The 17934-nt window shown below is 32.2% G+C and overlaps 2 long non-coding RNA genes across 2 annotated transcripts; one reads left to right on the top strand and one right to left on the bottom strand.

Annotated features, from left to right (window-relative positions):
- The first annotated feature begins 727 nt into the window (after nt 1–727).
- On the top strand, nt 728–5373 carry LOC130733844 (uncharacterized). Its single transcript, XR_009017651.1, has 2 exons — nt 728–2567; nt 3868–5373. It is a non-coding gene; the product is annotated as an uncharacterized LOC130733844 (long non-coding RNA).
- Nucleotides 5374–10609: 5236 nt separating this feature from the next.
- On the bottom strand, nt 10610–11290 carry LOC130733843 (uncharacterized). The gene is made up of 2 exons (XR_009017650.1): nt 11063–11290; nt 10610–10942 (listed from the first exon to the last, which is right to left on the bottom strand). It is a non-coding gene; the product is annotated as an uncharacterized LOC130733843 (long non-coding RNA).
- Nucleotides 11291–17934: the final 6644 nt, after the last annotated feature.

The raw sequence follows: 17934 nt of genomic DNA, 5'->3' as shown, positions 1-17934 counted from the left end.
GTAGAAGGCCTGCATGTGCTTGAGGGGCGATCTTGTGGCGGTGGCGGAGGGTGGCGCTTGAAGAAGGCCTGCATGTCTCCGATCCAGTGCTTGAGGGGCGATTTGGGTCCAGATTGAAGCTTTGGTGGCGGCTGGGGTAAGTTTTGGTTGCGGCGGTGGGTGTTTGGTGGCGATGAGGAGGCGGTGAGGCGGGTTTGGTGGCGGTGAAGGTTGTTTGGTGGCGGGTCAGTGGCGGTGAGGTGGTTTTGGTTGTGGTTGTGGGTGTTTGGTGGCGGAGATGTGAGTTTTGTTTGAGGTTGTGGGTGTTTGGTGGCGGTGAGGAGGCGGTGAGGAGGGTTTGGTGGTGGTGAGGAGGCGGTGAGGTGGCGAATCGGAGGCGGTGAGGAAGAAGAAAAGAAGAGAAGAGGAAGAAGAAAGGGGAAACGGCGCTAGGGTTATGAGGGAGGGAGTGATAAGGAAGTATTTATAGTGGATGACCGGGTTAGCCGGTCATCCAACCGTTTGGGATCAGTCCAGACCGGTTTTGACCGGCTGGACCCGGTTTTCTGCTCGTTTGGGCTTTTTTTTTTAGTTGTTTTAAATATTAAGTAAATTTAAATTAAATTCGTATAAATATTAATTAAATTATTTTTTAATTGATTTAGTATTAAATTTTAAATCTAAATTGTGTGAAAATAAATATTATTAATTTATGTTGTATGGTGGGACACGAGTGAGACCCTTCAAATAGTAATTTAAGAAACCATGGGTTGGAGCAAAATCTGGTTCAGTTCCTTATGAGTTTCTTAAGTCTGATGTGGCAGTACAGGCCCACAGGAATAGTGCAGAATAGTGCTGAATAGTGTGTTAAGAAACCAGATAAGTAACCAATGGTCGGAGTTGCTCTTATAGAAAATAGAGCACTACAGTTGAGTGAAGCGATGGCACGAGAACCCCACGTTTCTTTTTTCAATCTACTCTGCTCTTCTTTTTTCTTTACAGTACTTAACCAGTTGTACAGATAGGTTGGATTTTATGTGTGTGTGGTAAGTGGCTCTTTCAGTTTGAGGAAGAGAGAGAAAGAGTGTGTCTGTGAGAAAGGAGAAGGTTGATGGAAGAAAGAAAAACACTCTAGTTTTCTGCTTCTCTATAGTAACTTGCAAAAGTGTTTCCTTACTGGGAAAAGAAAAAGATGATCTTTGCTTACCTTTGTTTTGATTTCTTTTGGAAACAGTGCTTTACCAGATTTGTATATTAGATCTTCAATCGCTTTCCTTTCTCTGACTCTAATGAAGACAGTGACACTAGCTTCTATCCTCTCTCTCTCTCTGCTATTTCTTTAACATTTCATCTCTTCACTGATTTCTGCTTCTGACCCTTCAACTCTCTTCCTTTCCTTTTAATTTCATAATTTTTTTGCACTAGTTTCTTCTTTGATTTAACATATTTACTCAGCCTTGTGATGCTCTTATGCATATTTTTCCTTACCCATTTGGTTCTATTTCTTTCAGCTATTTGCTCTTGTTTTGAACTTTGTAGTTGAAGCTTCGGATTCATGTTTGGGCTTATGAGAATGGTAAAGCTGTAAGTCTAAGATGTTAATTTGACTCAAGTGCTGCTTTTTTCATTATACCAAATAATTAAGTTGATCCTTTAATTTTGCTCCTTAACAATTTTACATGGCACATGCTTCTAATTGGAGAAAGTATCTCTTGTTTATAGTATAAGGTGATGTTATGACTTATGATGTATTCTCTTTTGTTGAAGGAAAATGTCTTTGAGAAAATCTTAACATGTCTTATTTCCAATTTTTGTTTTCTTTGGTTTGGTAGTTTTAAGACTTAGGGTTAGGGTTCTTTAATTATTTGAATACCTTTCAAATCAATGAAAAACCAATTACTTTCATTGGCATAATATTTCAGAGTGCCGTGAACTTCTAATTCCTAATTTATCAACATATTTGAAATGGGTAGGATTTGAATTGTGTGCATAATTAGTTCCTAATTTTTTGAATATCGTCTCATTTTGATTTTCTTATGTTAGATCTGTTACAATATTCATTCGTATTCCTGTTTTCATATTAGTTCCTTTTCAAATGCAATTATTTTTCTGGGCTTGGTTTATATTTGAAGATGTTACATTAGGAATTAGTTGAGGGGAGCTTCCTTCAGTCCACTCATGGATGGGTAAGGGGTTAGAATTAGCTGCTGACTCATTCATTCAAACACAATAGATCAGGCAACATGGTATGCTGTTGTGAATGTGTGAATGATGCGGGAGGTAAATTTCTTCCTATTCTTGTCTTTGCTTGGACTGAAGGGAGCTCCCTTTTATATTGTTTACAATATTATCTTCTTATCTTTCACTTGGTTACTCTTTTTTCATACATTCATTCTGATTTTTTTTTGGTAAATATGCCTTCATTTTATAACATGTTTGAATCATTATCTATTTCTTGATCAAATTCAATTCTGATATTCATAAGCTGCTTACAGAAGCTTGTTTCCATAATCGGTTCTGGCTTTAGAAATTACAGAAGAATATCTAAACATGCCCTTGGTGAATTCTCTCTTTCATCATGCTACCAGGTTTTTGCTCTGAAAGTATTGTTCAATTTCATTATGCCCTTATGGAATGCAAGAATAATCTTTTTAATTTTTATGTGATTTTATTATATAGTCTTAATTATTGGTTTACAGCTTTTTTTTTTCATTTTGTTTTCTACTTACCTAAATGCATGCATTTGATGTATTCATAATTGATCCTAATGTCATGATACTTCTTGGTTCTGTGTTGGCGATTTTAGTTAGATCTCTAGATATAAAATTTGTGGCACAATGTTCCTCGTGCATTAGCCAAAGTGTATATTTAGTACACATTGCATGGTAGCAAAGTCGATGTGAATATTTTTCTAGGAGGTAGCTAGATCCGGTTTATAAATGCCCAAAATAGCAAACAGAAGTTTGCCTGGGTAGGCATCATCTGGAGTTTGGTTGTAAGAATGTTCTTTTGTAATTTGTGCATATATACACATAAGAAGTATCTTAAGTTAATGATGAAGTAGACATGTTGCATTAGTTTGACTAGATGAAGTACTTTTACATGTATGGTAATTCCTATGATATTTGCTCAATGAGCAATGCTATGTAGTGTGAAGTATGCCTCAATAAGGCATTAGTTTTCATGCCATCCCTTTACACATTGGTGTCACGCACCCTTTCTTTTGATTTTTTAATTTCAAAAAATACCCCCACAAGTCATTTGCATTCCTCACTACTTATGTTTGCTGCTTATCCAAAAAAAAAACTACTTATGTTTGCCATATGTTATTTTTATTTTATTTTTTTGCATTAAACACTTGTGTTTGCAGTAAAAAAAAAGTTTGCGAAAGCGGTTTTTAATTTGACGCATGTAGTAATCTGCAAGACAACTTATTTAAAAAGTAATTCCGCAACTTTGTAGTCATGCACTTTGTAGTTGCAGAATCACTTTTTGAAATGTAAATTTTCCAAAGGCGTATATTTTTGAAATGAGGGATGACACTAAGATGAACATGGGTGGCATTAAAACTATTGTCCCCAAGAATTGCAAGAATAGTACTTTCAACCAATGACATTTGAGCTGGGTGGGTAGTTAATGAGAAACCATATCCAACACTGCATCCACGTTCATTATGATTTTCGTCTTTGTACTAACCAGTGCTCCTATTGTTGCTCAATGGTGTACATACAAGGGGACCTACATGATATTCGCTAATTAAAACACAAATGCATTTGTCCAACGCATTGGTTTGGTTTCCCATGCTTTTGGTTTCGTACATGAAGGCTGAAAACAAGGGCAAGCAAATATGTTCCAAGTGTTTGCCTGATTCTGATGTGTCATTTTCAGGTACAGTGTTTTCACCTGGAAAACACATCAAATAGAAGCTCAAGGAAGCAACCTTGGATTTTCCCTAAGTACTTGTGTGATGCACTGATGCTTGTTCTTTGAGTAACGTTGTTGTTGTTGTTGTAGTAGTTATTGCATAGTAAAGTGATCAATCTTCTGGACTCTGACCACTTTTGCAGTGACTAGAATTGAATATTAAGCCGCGCAACAGGTACTGGAAACTCTGTCTAACTATGCATGCTAGCTAGGCTCTGCCTTTAATTAGATGTTGGAACTTGGAGCTATAACGTTCCACTTTAATTTGTTTGACATTCCTGACGTCTATATTATTACTCCATAAATAATCATCACATATATAATTTCCTCTTTCCAATACAGCTTTTACATTCAACTTAATTAGTGTGTGTTTAGACTTCCGTTGAATTTAACTTTATCATAATTTCCCATTCATGTTAAATTTAGTGATAATGACAGTTTGAAAAAGGGTGGTTGAGACGATGGCAATGGTGGAGCGTGGAGGGTGTGGTTGCAGCAACGGTGATAGAGGAGGTGGAGTGATATCACATGTTATAGAAACTAAAAAATAAAATCACAAAACCATACTTTTTACTTTTAAAAATTAGGCAAAAAAACATTTTAAAATTGAGTAAAACTATATCAGCTTTACTTTTGTCGAGCACATTTTATTTTTGAATTTATATTTGAAAACTAAAAATCAGAAATTGACATACTCGTCCCGGACGGCCTAAGCAATAGTAAATATTACTTTTGAAGATTGTGAGTTTCAAAAAAAAATTTGTTGACATATTATATTTTCCTTGGAAAGATCATATATTTGTTGATTATATTATTTAATTCATGATGATAAATTACGGTAAAGCGGTTTCCTTTTTTAGTTTTTTTCTATGGACTTCCATAAGTGCTAGATAATATTTTATTAAGTCTGCATGTGTCTCACTGAACTAAAACTAGCCTAGTTACTTAATTAGGAGTTCTTAATGCAAGTACAGTTGAACTGGATCTATCACATTTATTACCAATTTGTTTAATTCTAGATATTTTGATAAAAGGCATGTGATTGTACTAAATCATAAAGTTCCCTTAAATTAGAATTTGATGTACCCTTTTGCCTATTAAAATTTGCCATGTTCTAATTATAATGTTCCATGTTGATGTCATTCAAATGCAGGACCACTAATCCTTCATGTGTTTCAAGGTATCTGTCATTTTCAATTTTCTCATGCCCTGCATGGCACGTGTTAAAACCCCATTTGTCAAATCAAGTTCTTGGAAGAAGTTATGCTGTGAATTAAAAAAATCATCTCTTTTAATTTGAGGTTTAATTAATGCAAAAATAACAAAACAAGTACAGTTTTTATGTGTATATATATTTGAACTCTGCAGTTCCTGATGCTAGCTCATGAATGAATGGTGGTCCTTGGTCCACTCCAAAGTGAATCTGATTTTGCATGCTAATTATTTATATGGCACTTAATTTTCTCCACATGAGTGCATGGTATGTTATGTAACAGAGATATGGTGAAACAATCTTTTTTCTGTAAAATATACAAGTGGTTTCAGAAAGCTTTTGCAATCACTTAAGATTGATCTGAGAAAGGTGAAGTGGAAAGGACCAATCAACATGGTTTGGTGGGTTGGTTTTGCATTCCACAGGACAATTACCTATGGAACAAGGACAGATCGAGAAAAGCAATTAAATAACTTAAAAATAAAAGGCTCAATGTGTAGGACATTGCATGTGCCTTGGACACTAGTGGTTTTTTTGTTGCTGCCAAATCAGTTCTCATGGCTACTCCTGTAAGGTGTTGAAGCCAATGAAGAGCTTGATAACTGTTAGATTAAGACATTGACACAGAGTTTGTGGTGTGTCACACACTTCTTTCCCTTTGAAGTGTTATTATTGCACGTCCATGTGTGTATTAGAATTTGGGATCGATCATAAAATTAATTCTAGCTACCTAAAAGCTAGCTAGTCAATGTGAATCTTAACACCTCACGCTCCTCAGGACTAAACATCTTGAGTATGGAGATCACAAATTTATTAGAATGACTTTGTTCCCGTAATAGGCTATTGATTGTCAATACCCTTATCTCCGTCACAAGATATCTACAAGGCGAATAAATTAGATCAAGTTCTGAATTTCAAATGGTCCAACAATAGATCTATCGATGATTGATTGTGATATCATATCAAATTTGGATTAATCTTTTAGGAGTGAGGGTCTTTGAGTTAATCATATATGTTGTCGATGTGAGACAACTTTGGTTGTGTTTTTGTCCGTTTATGCAAGGTTCTCTTCATTGGCACTAGCCCATCAATCTCGTGTGTAGTTGTCTTCTGTAACCACATATTTTCTCCTTGACCATTGATCTGTTTTAACTCTGATAAGTAATAACAATCTCTTGACATCTTAATTTTTGAAGATTTGTCTCTGTCTGAGAATCTAACAAGGCCCGAGTTCTCGTTTTCCATGAAGAAATTTGGAGGATGCCAGGATGGTGGCACCCCTTCCAGTTCAAGTGCATGCAGTACATTAAATACAAAAATGTGGGGTTTCAACTTTCAACATATGGTGGTGTGGTCCAGGTGAATGTGATGGCAGCTGTGCAATCAGTGACATGTACATAGATATGGTAAAAAGGAAAACAGAGTAATGCATTTACACTATGTTTGGTAGAGGAAGGTTTGGGTAGAGAGAGATGGGAAGAAGAGAGTTAGGGGGAGGAAGGGGGTGATATGTGTGTTTGGTTGTTCCATTCTATATAAGAGGAGCAAATACTATAGTCATCAAAATAGCCTAAAATATGATATTTTGTTTAATTTTAAATCATGGTTTGATTTTCAAAAATTTATTTTCAAAATTAGGACAGCTACTTATATTAGAGAATACAAGTTGGACTAGAAAGACCGAGCTCCCTACTCAGGTCGGGTTGATCCAACTTGCATGACATGAAAATCATGACTTCAGGGTTGACCTGAAGCACTGTTAGCTGTGCCTCAAGCTCATATATGTATCCGGCGATCCTCTCAAATGACACCTCTTCTCTTTAAACTGTATGGTGCCAATGATAAGTTTCACTGTATGAGCTTCCAAGTTCCTATACTGGATGGACAGTTTGCCACTATCCACCAACACCTTGAAGGAGTAGTCGGGTGCCATAATCTTGAGAAGTGGCCTACAAAATCTCATTGAAACAAACCTTATCGCAAGACATCGTAAGGATCACAGTACACGAAGATTCCCTCACTTATGTTGTAAGTTTTATCCCATAAGAACCACGTCACCTTCAGGTAACTATTGTCTTAAGCGACAACCTCAGTTCAACCTTCACCTTCCCCCTAAACGGTCGGACCCTCGTCAACGCGACGCTTCTTGTTCTCGCATCAGGAACGAAGTTCTCATTCTCTTATCCTTTGGGGAATTTTTCTTCTCGATGGTCTCCACAACAACACCTCGCCGCCTCCGGGATATAACACCAGAAGCTTGTTTAGAATTTATGGTGGATAGGACAGCAGGAATAGCGTTAACCAATGTTGAATCCTAAATTGGAAAAGAACCACTTCTCTGCACCAGTCATAACCAAGACGTCTATGTAATCTTAGTCCTCGTTACTGGAATCTGCACCACAATGCAAAACCCTAAGCGTGGAAGTAATAATGTGTACTTACACTATATATAGAAACGAGGGGATATTTGCTCTTCGGGTCTTCCTAAATATTATTAATGATTATTGATTTCATTTTAATTGTAATTATCATTTTACTAGGATTTAATTCATCAAAATTTTGGTAAGTGCGTTCCAAAACTGATTAATTAGAATGCATGTGATTAGAAAAAAAAAACATTATATTTTTTCAAAAATAATTTCTTATATTAACTTCTGAACACTCAAATTTTCATCTAGAATGAAAATAATAATGACTTTTTTTCAATATAAAATAAAATTAAATTAATTTCTCTGATTAATAGCTCAAGTAGTAAGAGCCGATGACATATGAGTTGGAAAGAGGAAGATTCATGAATCAATCTTTTTGAAAGATGTAATTTATCTTTTCGATATAATATACCAAATTAGTCTTGAAGTTTAATGCTTGAGTTATTATCTGTCTTTAAATTTTCATAATTTTAGGGACAATTTATGAGTGATTGGTTACTGAATAAATATTTTAATTAAAAAATTTAATGATAATTTATTTTTAACTTATTGGAAAGCTCAACTGGTAGGAGCTGGGGAGTAGGGGGACATATGGTTTGGATAGGGGAAGTCCAAAGATCGATTCCTGGCGGGTGCAATTTATCTTTCTGATGTACCAAAAAAAAAATTATTGGAAATATCTCGAAAGCATATTAATTTTCATTAATAAATAGGTTTAAATATAAACTTATATCATAATATTCCTATAAATTATTGGATAATGAACAGTTTGCATTAACTATGATCATTAAATATATATTGAATGATCATTTTTATTATTTCGCTATCATATTTTTATTGTATATTTTGTGGTATATCAGAAAAATAAATTACACATTTAGAGATTAATTCATGGACCTTCCAATCTCCGATCCATATGTCCCGCTAGTGTTACAACTTGAATTATCCTTGAGAACATGTTTTTAATGTATACAATTAGATGTTTAATTATATATTTAATGATAGCGATATTACTTTGGCTAACTTTTTTGGTCCCTCACTTATCACGTTTTTGCACATTTGGTCCCTCCAGAAAAAATTAGCAAAATTAATCCCTCACATTTACACACTTTTGTTGTTTTAGTCCCAAATAGGGATCATTTTTGCGAAAAAATAAGTAATGTAGGGGACCAAAAGTGCTAATTTTTTTATTGGGGACCAAAAGTGTAAAACCATGATAAGTGATGGACCAAAAGAGTTATTTAGCCTATTATTTTTCATTAATGATTATTAATTGATTTTTAATTTTGATTTATCATTTAACAAGGATTTAATTTATCAAATTTTTGGTAAGTGCATTATAAAAATAATTAATCACGATAAATTGTAAGAGCATCTCCAATGTTAGGTTCCTAGTTTTTAGCACTATTCATGTGGGATCATACTGCCACATGTGCTTAAGCAACTCTTTGCAGATTGTGCTCCAACCAAGAGTTCTTAGTTCTTAGCACTATTTATCTAGTTCCACAATACCATTATAGTAATAATATTTTTTATTTTCATATAATTTTAATTGAAATTTAAATGCTAATTCAATACTTAAATTAAATCAATTGATGAATGAGAGAGAGAAAATTAATTTTTTATACTAAGAACTCAAAAAGTAAAAATCCTTAGAGCATCTCCAATGCAAGGTTCTTAGTTCTTATTTTTTAGTTAAGAACTAAGATCTGAGTTCTTAACCACAAGAGAGGATGACATGGAGTTCTTAGTTCTTCAAAATAAGAACTATAAGAAGTTTTACTTTTTGAGTTCTTACCATAAAAAATTAAATTTTTCTCTCTCATTCATTTAATTTAAGAATTGAATTAGCATTGGAGATGCTCTTATATAGAACTAGTTATTATTTTTAAGAACTAAGAACTTCACGTCAGTCCCCTCCAATGGTTAAGAACACAGTTCTTAGCAGTGGCGGATCCAGGACCCCGGGGTCAAGGGGTTCAAATTTTTCCATGACCTTCCTAAAATTAAACACAAACCATAATAAGTAAAAACAAGGCAGCACTACTCTGTTTTAACAAAAGAAAACAGCACTCCTAGTCTCCTTCAAAAGAAGACTACATGCACACTTTTTTTTTGTCAGCAAAAGTGAAATTAAATTAATCAATCTCACTACAATAGACCAAAACAGAAACACAGAAACGTGTACAAGAACTATTTCCCACAACTCAGCAAAGACCAATGATAGAACAAAAGTAAAGATGAGGTTCCAGACTCTGTTTCAATAGGCAGAAACTTCAGCCATCAAGCATACACATCCACGAGACCCACTCACAAAGTCTCAAGATAAGATAATAAGGCTTAAGGCTTTAAATATTCATTCAGCACTAACAACAACATATAAATGGTTTGTTGAGTTTTACTTTTCATAAGCTGTATTCAATGAGCTTGGACTCAAATGTAAAATAAAACTATTTTGAATTGGAACCAATTCTTGTTAAATAATTGAATACATAATCAGTGAACCAATTTCTTTGATCCAACTTATGACAAACAATAAATTCAAGAGTGTGGAGCATAGAGTTTTTTTTGGTAAACAAAATTGTATTATAGAGGTACTAGGGGTACCTCAACCCAGAGAGATATATGATGGAACAAAGGAAAATGAAAAAAGAAGAGAAGAGGAATCAGAAACAGAGTACAAAAACAGGGTATTCAGTACCCCAGGTGCACTCACAAAACATAAAGGCCAGCTAATACTCTTCAGACCCACAACAATCACCTAAACTAGGCCTTCTCATATGGATTCTTCAATCCAAAACAGTGCTACAATGGTACCAGCACAGGTGCCAAATGAGATACAACTTCCTCCAAGCATTTACCAAAGATTGACATCAAGTTCTACTCTAATGAACTTGGCACAGGCTTTAGCTTACCATAAAATGTGTTATGAAGATATGCCATTGCAAGAGTTGCAAGCAACCCAGGAACAACGGACTATCCAAAATTTCTTGGACACACTTCGGACCATTCTTTGATTGTAGATACTAGATAGGTAATTATATCTTATTTACATCCCAAAACCTTGTTGGTTGCAAAGATCTCAAAACTGTATCTTTTGCCATGCCATTTATATAAAATTCTTCAAATCAACAAGGAAGTAGCAGTTGCGTTGTTTTAATTTTTCAAAAAAAAAAACTACTTCACACAGTACAGTAAAAAAAAACAGAACCCCCACCGGTCACAGCAAGAAAAAGAACACATCTTCAGAGAAACCCAATGAAGTACCTTGGATTGGCCATCCAATCATACATAGAGCAGCAAAATTCATCCAATCTCTCAATTGGGCTAAATCCACAGCTCTGGTTTGAGTTTTTCCCCCAATCTAAGAGTTTTCTCCCAATCAATCAATAGACACCTTACCTTACCCAAAACTTAAATTATCAATCAATCGTATTCATGGTTGCTTGGGAAAATCAAGCTTGAGAAAGGAGAAGAGAAACAAAATCAATTTAGGGAAATCTCAAATCAGCCATACCTAGGGTTAGAGCTGCAGAGGGGCGGCTGGATTGGTGGACGGTAGTGGCGTTGCGTGGTGATGGCCGGTGGCGGTGCGTCGTGTCGTGCGTGTGTGCTTGAATCTTGATGATGGCCAGACCTAGTGAGAGTGAAAGTGAGAGGGTGAGGGCGTGGTGAGCGTTCCTGAGAGGGTGAGAGCGTGAGTCTGACTGTGAGTGTGTGTGAGAGAGAGAGAGAGAGAGGAGAAAGTGGGGGTCTGGGTGCAAATTGAAATTTTCAGGGGTTCAAAAAAATAACAATACAAGGGGGTAAGTAGAATTTTTTGTTTTTTCAGGGGGTTCATCTGAACCCCTGACTTACACGTGGGTCCGCCCCTGGTTCATAGTTCTTACCTCATAAATAAGAACAAAAAACATTGCATTAGAGATGCTCTAATAAGCATGATTACTTTCCGGGTGTATTTATCTGCCCGAAAAAAAATTATTTATATTAACTATGAACACTTACACTTTTATTTAAAATGAAAAAAAATATTGATCACTCTTGTAATTTAATACTTGAGTTATTATCTTTCTTTAAATTTAAGAGCCAATTTATGAGTGATTGGTACAAAATAAAATTTTTAATTAAAATATTTGATGATAATTTATTTTTAACTTATTTCTAATATCGCTAAAGAATTTTAATTTACATTAATATGAGTTTAAATTTAAACTTATATGGTAATATTCGTATAATTAATTGCTGAATTATAAATATTTTTGCATTAATTATGAAAAAAAATTATATTTTTGATAGAATAATAATTATTTATTGATATTATTATTGTTTAGTTATCATATTTTTATTGTATATAATCAGATGTTTGACTTTATATTTAATGATATTTAATATTTTTTATAAGCGATTATTGATTGCCTTTTAATTGTGATTATCATTTAAAAAGGATGTAATTCATCAAATTTTTGGTAAGTACATTACAAAAACAATTAATCAGAATATATGTAATATAAGGGGTAATTTATGAATAATTGGTTACTTTTTTTTTCCATCGGAAAATTATGAATAATTGATTACTAAGTCAAATACTTTGATTAAAATATTTAATGATAAGTTATTGTTTTTTTTTTTTTGAAAGGGATAAGTTATTGTTAACTACTCCAATATCGTTGATGCATATATATTATTTTTTTTGGTTACATATATATTAATTTGCAATTGCAATAATAGACAGGTTTAATTTTTTTTTTGTAAATTTCTGTATTATAAATATTTTTGCATTAATATGATCTTTAATAATTATTGATTCATCATTGATATTATCATATTATGTCGTTATCATATTTTTACGACATATAATCACATGATTAACTGATAATTAATGATGTTAAAAAACTTATAATTAATGATATTAATAGTAAAATTATTTTCTTCCTTTTTTCGAAAACAATATTAATATTATTTTCTTATTAAGATTATATTTTTGAAATCCTTATTAAGATTATTTTTTGAACTACTTATTAAGATTATTGATTTCTTTTTAATTGTGATTTATCATTTAAAAGAATTTAATTTATCAAATTCCAAGTACGTGCATGACAAAAGGAATTAAATAGATGGGAGTGTCGTTTATGAGAGTTTAGTCTCTTAGTTTTTTTTCTTGTAAGCTTTGTTTATCAAAAAAAAAAGGAATTAAATAGAATACATATATTTTTTGGAAAAACATTATATTTAAAAAAATCATTTTTTAATATTTTTATTTGTTGGAAGGAGGGCTTAAGCCCGAAATAAAAAACAACTACACTTGGATAGACCGAGGAAACGACACTCCCAAGTCCCGACATATCAAAGATGAGCAAGTATGAACATTTACATTTTATCTAAAATATAAAGTATTTATTATTCTTCAAATTGAATGCTTCAGCTATTATTTGTCTTTAAATTTTCGTAATTTAAGGGGTAACTAGATATAATACCCGTGCGTTGCACGGGTTTACTTATAATATTTTTATACAATAAATATAACATGTTGTACGGGTTTATTTACAACATTTTTAACATTGTATAAAATGATTATCGCTAAAATTAATACATATATTAAAATATCTTTATTATAAAATAAAAAATAACCATTGTGTTTCTACATTTCAATAATTTAAAAAAAAAAGACATTTCAGTAAATAGTATTAGAGCTCTCTTTGTATAAATAATTAATAATATTACTCAAATTTAATAATTAATATTTATTAATTAACATTGAATAATATGAAAAATAATTCATTCAATTTGTACAAAAATAAATTAAGTAATAAGTTTTTAGAGGAGGACTCTGTTTACACCAGTGTGAGTCTAAAACGCTTACACTAATTATTTACCATTGATCTCAATTAAATATGATGGCTATCAATAAATACAATTAACAAGTCACGTGTCTTATTTTCTTCACTCCTCACTTCTCTCTCGTTGTGAATTTCCACTGCCATTAACAATACTCACCATTGTTGCTCTCTCGTGTTGCGTTGAATAGAAAGAGGGATAAACTTTCTAAAACATAGGCACACTGCAAAAAACGAAAAGCAAGAGGAAGAGCAAAACCAATTTTTATATGATATATGGTTTGGTTAATTACAACTGGAGTTTTATTCTTTTCTGGTTCAATTTAGTGTTTTGCTCCATATTTTTCCATCGATTTTAGAAAACAATAAGAAAATCAAAAGAAGGAAATATGATATATAAACCTAGACGTGACAGTAACCAAACACAAAAGATGTTCGAGGGACATCGGTGAGTATGGTCGATGGCGGCTACAGAATTCACAGTGAGAATTGTAACACGCAATTGAGAAGTGAGGAGTGAATAAGATAAGACAAGTGACTTGTTAATTGTATTTATTGATAGCCATCAGATTTAATTGAGATCAATGGTAAATAATTAGTGTAAGCATTTTAGACTCACACTGGTGTAAACGGAGTCCTCCTCAAGTTTTTAATATCATCAAATAACTTGTATGAACATATTTTAATATCTTTTACTGAGAAAGTCATATATTGGGAGAGTCAATCACAATTTTTCAAACTGGTTTACACTTGTCAAAATCGAAAACAATAAAACAATTTTAACTTTTACAACTATAATAAGATATAACTTAAATTTATTAACTTAAATTTATTCAATTTTGGAGATAATTTTTTTTTCTCTATTAAGCTTCCTCAAAATCATTATTACTAATATATAATAAGATTAAAAAATCATATCGAGATTGTTTTTTTCAAAAAAGACACACATACATTATAGTTAATAGTAAATGTATCATAGTGTCATTTTTAAAATTAACATGTTTTATCTAAATTATTTGTTGATAATATTATTTTATTCTAAATCAAGTTTAATTCTTGATATTCTTAACTAATGCAAAATTTAAGTCAATTTCTAAGTTTATAAATGTTATTAATTAATGTAAGTAATTGAAAGATTTTGACAATAGAATTTTATTCAGTTTTTAATTTTATTAGGTATAATTGCACATTTAGTCCCCACTTTTACATTTCCCAAGATTTTGATCCCTAACAAAATTTAATTGCATTACTTTTGTTAGCAACTTTGGTCTTCCGTCCAATTCCATCAAAAAACATAGGTTTCGGGGAAAAAATTTAGAAAACCCAGAAAAATATCCTCTTTATCTCTTCTTTCCATATCTTCATCATCTTCTTAATTACTCTTCTTCAAAACCCAGAAAATTAAAATCAGATTATCAAAAAATTGTTAAAATCTTTGCTATTGGTTCATGTATTTTAATACAAATATATGACGATTTTACTTCTTGATGTATTAATGAATTTTTTTTACGTTAATTAAATTAAAAAATAAAAATATTATGACTCATATATTTTTTTTTATTTTTTTTAAAGTAAACAAATATTTTTAAATCATTATATTAACTCATATTAAACTTCCTACCACAAACAAATATTTTATAACTCTTTTTTTGGGCTTACATGTATCCTCTGAAGAATCTTCCTTTATAGGCAATACTGCTCGAGCCGAAAATTTTCACATCATGGAGTTAACTCTTTCAGCGAAGTTTTTTCATCCACAAAACTCGAACTTGAGACATTGCTTAAGGGAAATCAAGCATCCACACATATTTTTTCAAATCAATGTTTTATATATTAAGATATTTATTTATATAAATTATTTTTAATATTTGTTATCATTATATAACTAAAAAATTTCACATGTTAGTTATATATGAGTAGTTTTATCAATGTAATTTTTTTGTTGATTAACATCAGTGTAATTTTTTTTATTAGAGTGTGTGTTTCATTCTTTTTTGTTTCACACTTTTTTAAAGAACTAAAGTGTTGTGTCATGTTCTACCTTATACAACAAACACGGAAATTAGTTGGTAGTTGATTAACATATTGCGTTGTAAATTTTGGTGATTTGTTTTTATTTTAATGTATATAATATAAAATTAATTTTTTATTTCTTAATGTATTTGTAACAAACTTTCAACTGAGTTATATATATTTTTTTTTGGAAAAACCAAAATATATATTAATTAAAAATACAAACGTTTTAATGAATTAACAATACAAATAGCTAATGAATTAAACAACTTAATTCATTTTTAATATTTTAATTTAATGTATTTCATACAAAAGTTTAAAGCGACTTGTATTTCATACAAATGTTCAAAGTGACTTTTACAAATTAGTAGGTAGTTGAATATATTATGACTTAAGAAATTTTATTTAGTTTTAATTTTACTATTAAAGGTATTAATACAAAAGAAATGCTTTACTATTTAATGCATTTAATGTAAAGGAGTGCAAAAAACTCAAGTCTCCTTTACATATATATATAGATTTGTGAGTAATTGGTTGGTAAATCAATGTCTTGATTATATTTAATAATAATTTATCATTAACTTATTGCAAATTAATTTGCAATAAACAGGTTTAGATTGCAGCTGGCGAGTGTGGAGATTGGCTCCGGCATTTGTAGTGTCATTGCTTTGCCAGGACGTTCTTGCTTAGTTAGTTTGTTTAGTTGTTTCATTTCCATTTGTAACAAAAAAAAGTGTATGGAAAAACTCCTAAAAGTTGCTGGATTATACTTCATCCATTCTAAAATATATGATGTTTTAGTTATTCCATTCATATGATAGAATAACATCAATGATCGAGATGGTTTGTCCAACTTAAAACACATTTTATCTTTACAAGACTCGGTGTCTTGGTGGTTTTTTTATTGTATGACCGATGGCTCAGGAAGTCAGACAGCGTATATTTCCTAAGTAGTTGCGACATGGCATTTTAATTTGGACAAAAGTAATTAATTATATTTTTTGAAGAACAAAAGTAAGTTGGTCTCATTCCTCCTATTAGGAGACTAGTGATCCATTAATTGAAAAGATAAAAAAACCTAAATAGTTGGCTGAGGTACTGTGCAAACGAGTGAATGAGATCAAAATTTGGCCCAACAAAAACACACTTTGTTGTTTTTTTAAGACTAGTATTGTCTGTAAGGGATAGTGGAACTAAAGATAACTGAGGCGCGTCGCAGATAACCAACATTTGAGCCAATACACACTTCATTTATACAAGGCTCAGTGTTTTTAGGGCTTGTTGACTGATATCCCAAGCTCTTTCCTCAAATCGGTTGTTGTCGTCCTTATCTTACATATGATGTTGAACTATATATGATATATATTTTTAATTCTTTTATCTTTTTGTTTCCTTTTTATTGTTTTTTTACAACAACTACCAATATAAGGGTTTGCGATCAGTCGTGTTCAAAGACTTCGCAATGCTCTTACATATTTCTTAGCTCGTCTGAAGGCATGTTCGCCCCCTTTAGGGTTCGTATTATAGATGTTCCTCATCATGAGTTTAAGACTCCCATTCCGAGAGACTCTTTTCTCGTGCCTTAGCTTTGTGGTGATTTGTTTGTTTTCCGAAGCACAAAAAAACTATGTATCTTTCTTTATATTAAATGTATTCCATAATCGGTAGTTGTGAGTCTAATCTCTCATCTCATGGTTAGTACAATAAACGGTAGAATGTTGATCAATGAGTTTTTTTCATTCACAAGGGTTGATACTCAAACTCGCAACCATTTACTTAAGGGGATGAATCACTGAACTATTGTGCCAACCAACTTAGTTGTGCAAAGAGGTATTTAAACGCTTTAATTCTATATAGTTATTTTCAATTTGTATATCCAAACACAATTAGTTTATTAAAGTTTATAACTTATAACATAAACTCTTATATGATAAGGGTGTATCAAATATTTGGTTTCGTTAAGTTGCTTAAACGAGAAATGAAATTCATTAAATGTCAAACAAAATGCTACATCATTACTGCCACATGCTATCACTTAACTGATGTGACTCATGCGACTCAAAGTTTTTTTGGTGAATAGCTAAATTGGTCCATCAAAGCATTGAACAACGTTAAGTTCGTCACTGACTTAGGAAATACCTCTGTGTCTAATAGTGTAGAATGACAGTCAAGTTAATCTGTGATTAGATAAAATGTCGGTTAATCGTTTTAAAGACTAATTTAACAGACATTCTACATAACTAGAAACCACAACAAAATGTATTTCTTCTTACTAGAGACTAACTTGACGGCACCCAACACATTAAGTAACCACCTCCACTTCATAAATAAGGTAAACTCACTTCCACCAATTTTTCACCAATCCCTCTCTTCCCCTCCTCCTAACATCATCTTCCAGAACCTTCTGATGCCAAGGCCCACGCAGGCCTTTCCTCTCCTGTCGACGGTGTTGATGGTAGGGATGATCATCATCTTCGATTCTCAACCAGAACTTCTCCTGGTAACACCTTTTATTCACCCTTGTCGTTTTTATCATCTTAGA

Source organism: Lotus japonicus, chromosome 1, assembly GCF_012489685.1.
Source record: "Lotus japonicus ecotype B-129 chromosome 1, LjGifu_v1.2".
NCBI lineage: Eukaryota > Viridiplantae > Streptophyta > Magnoliopsida > Fabales > Fabaceae > Lotus > Lotus japonicus.
Note: the sequence above shows the minus strand (reverse complement) of the source record. Positions and strands in the feature narration are given on the sequence as shown.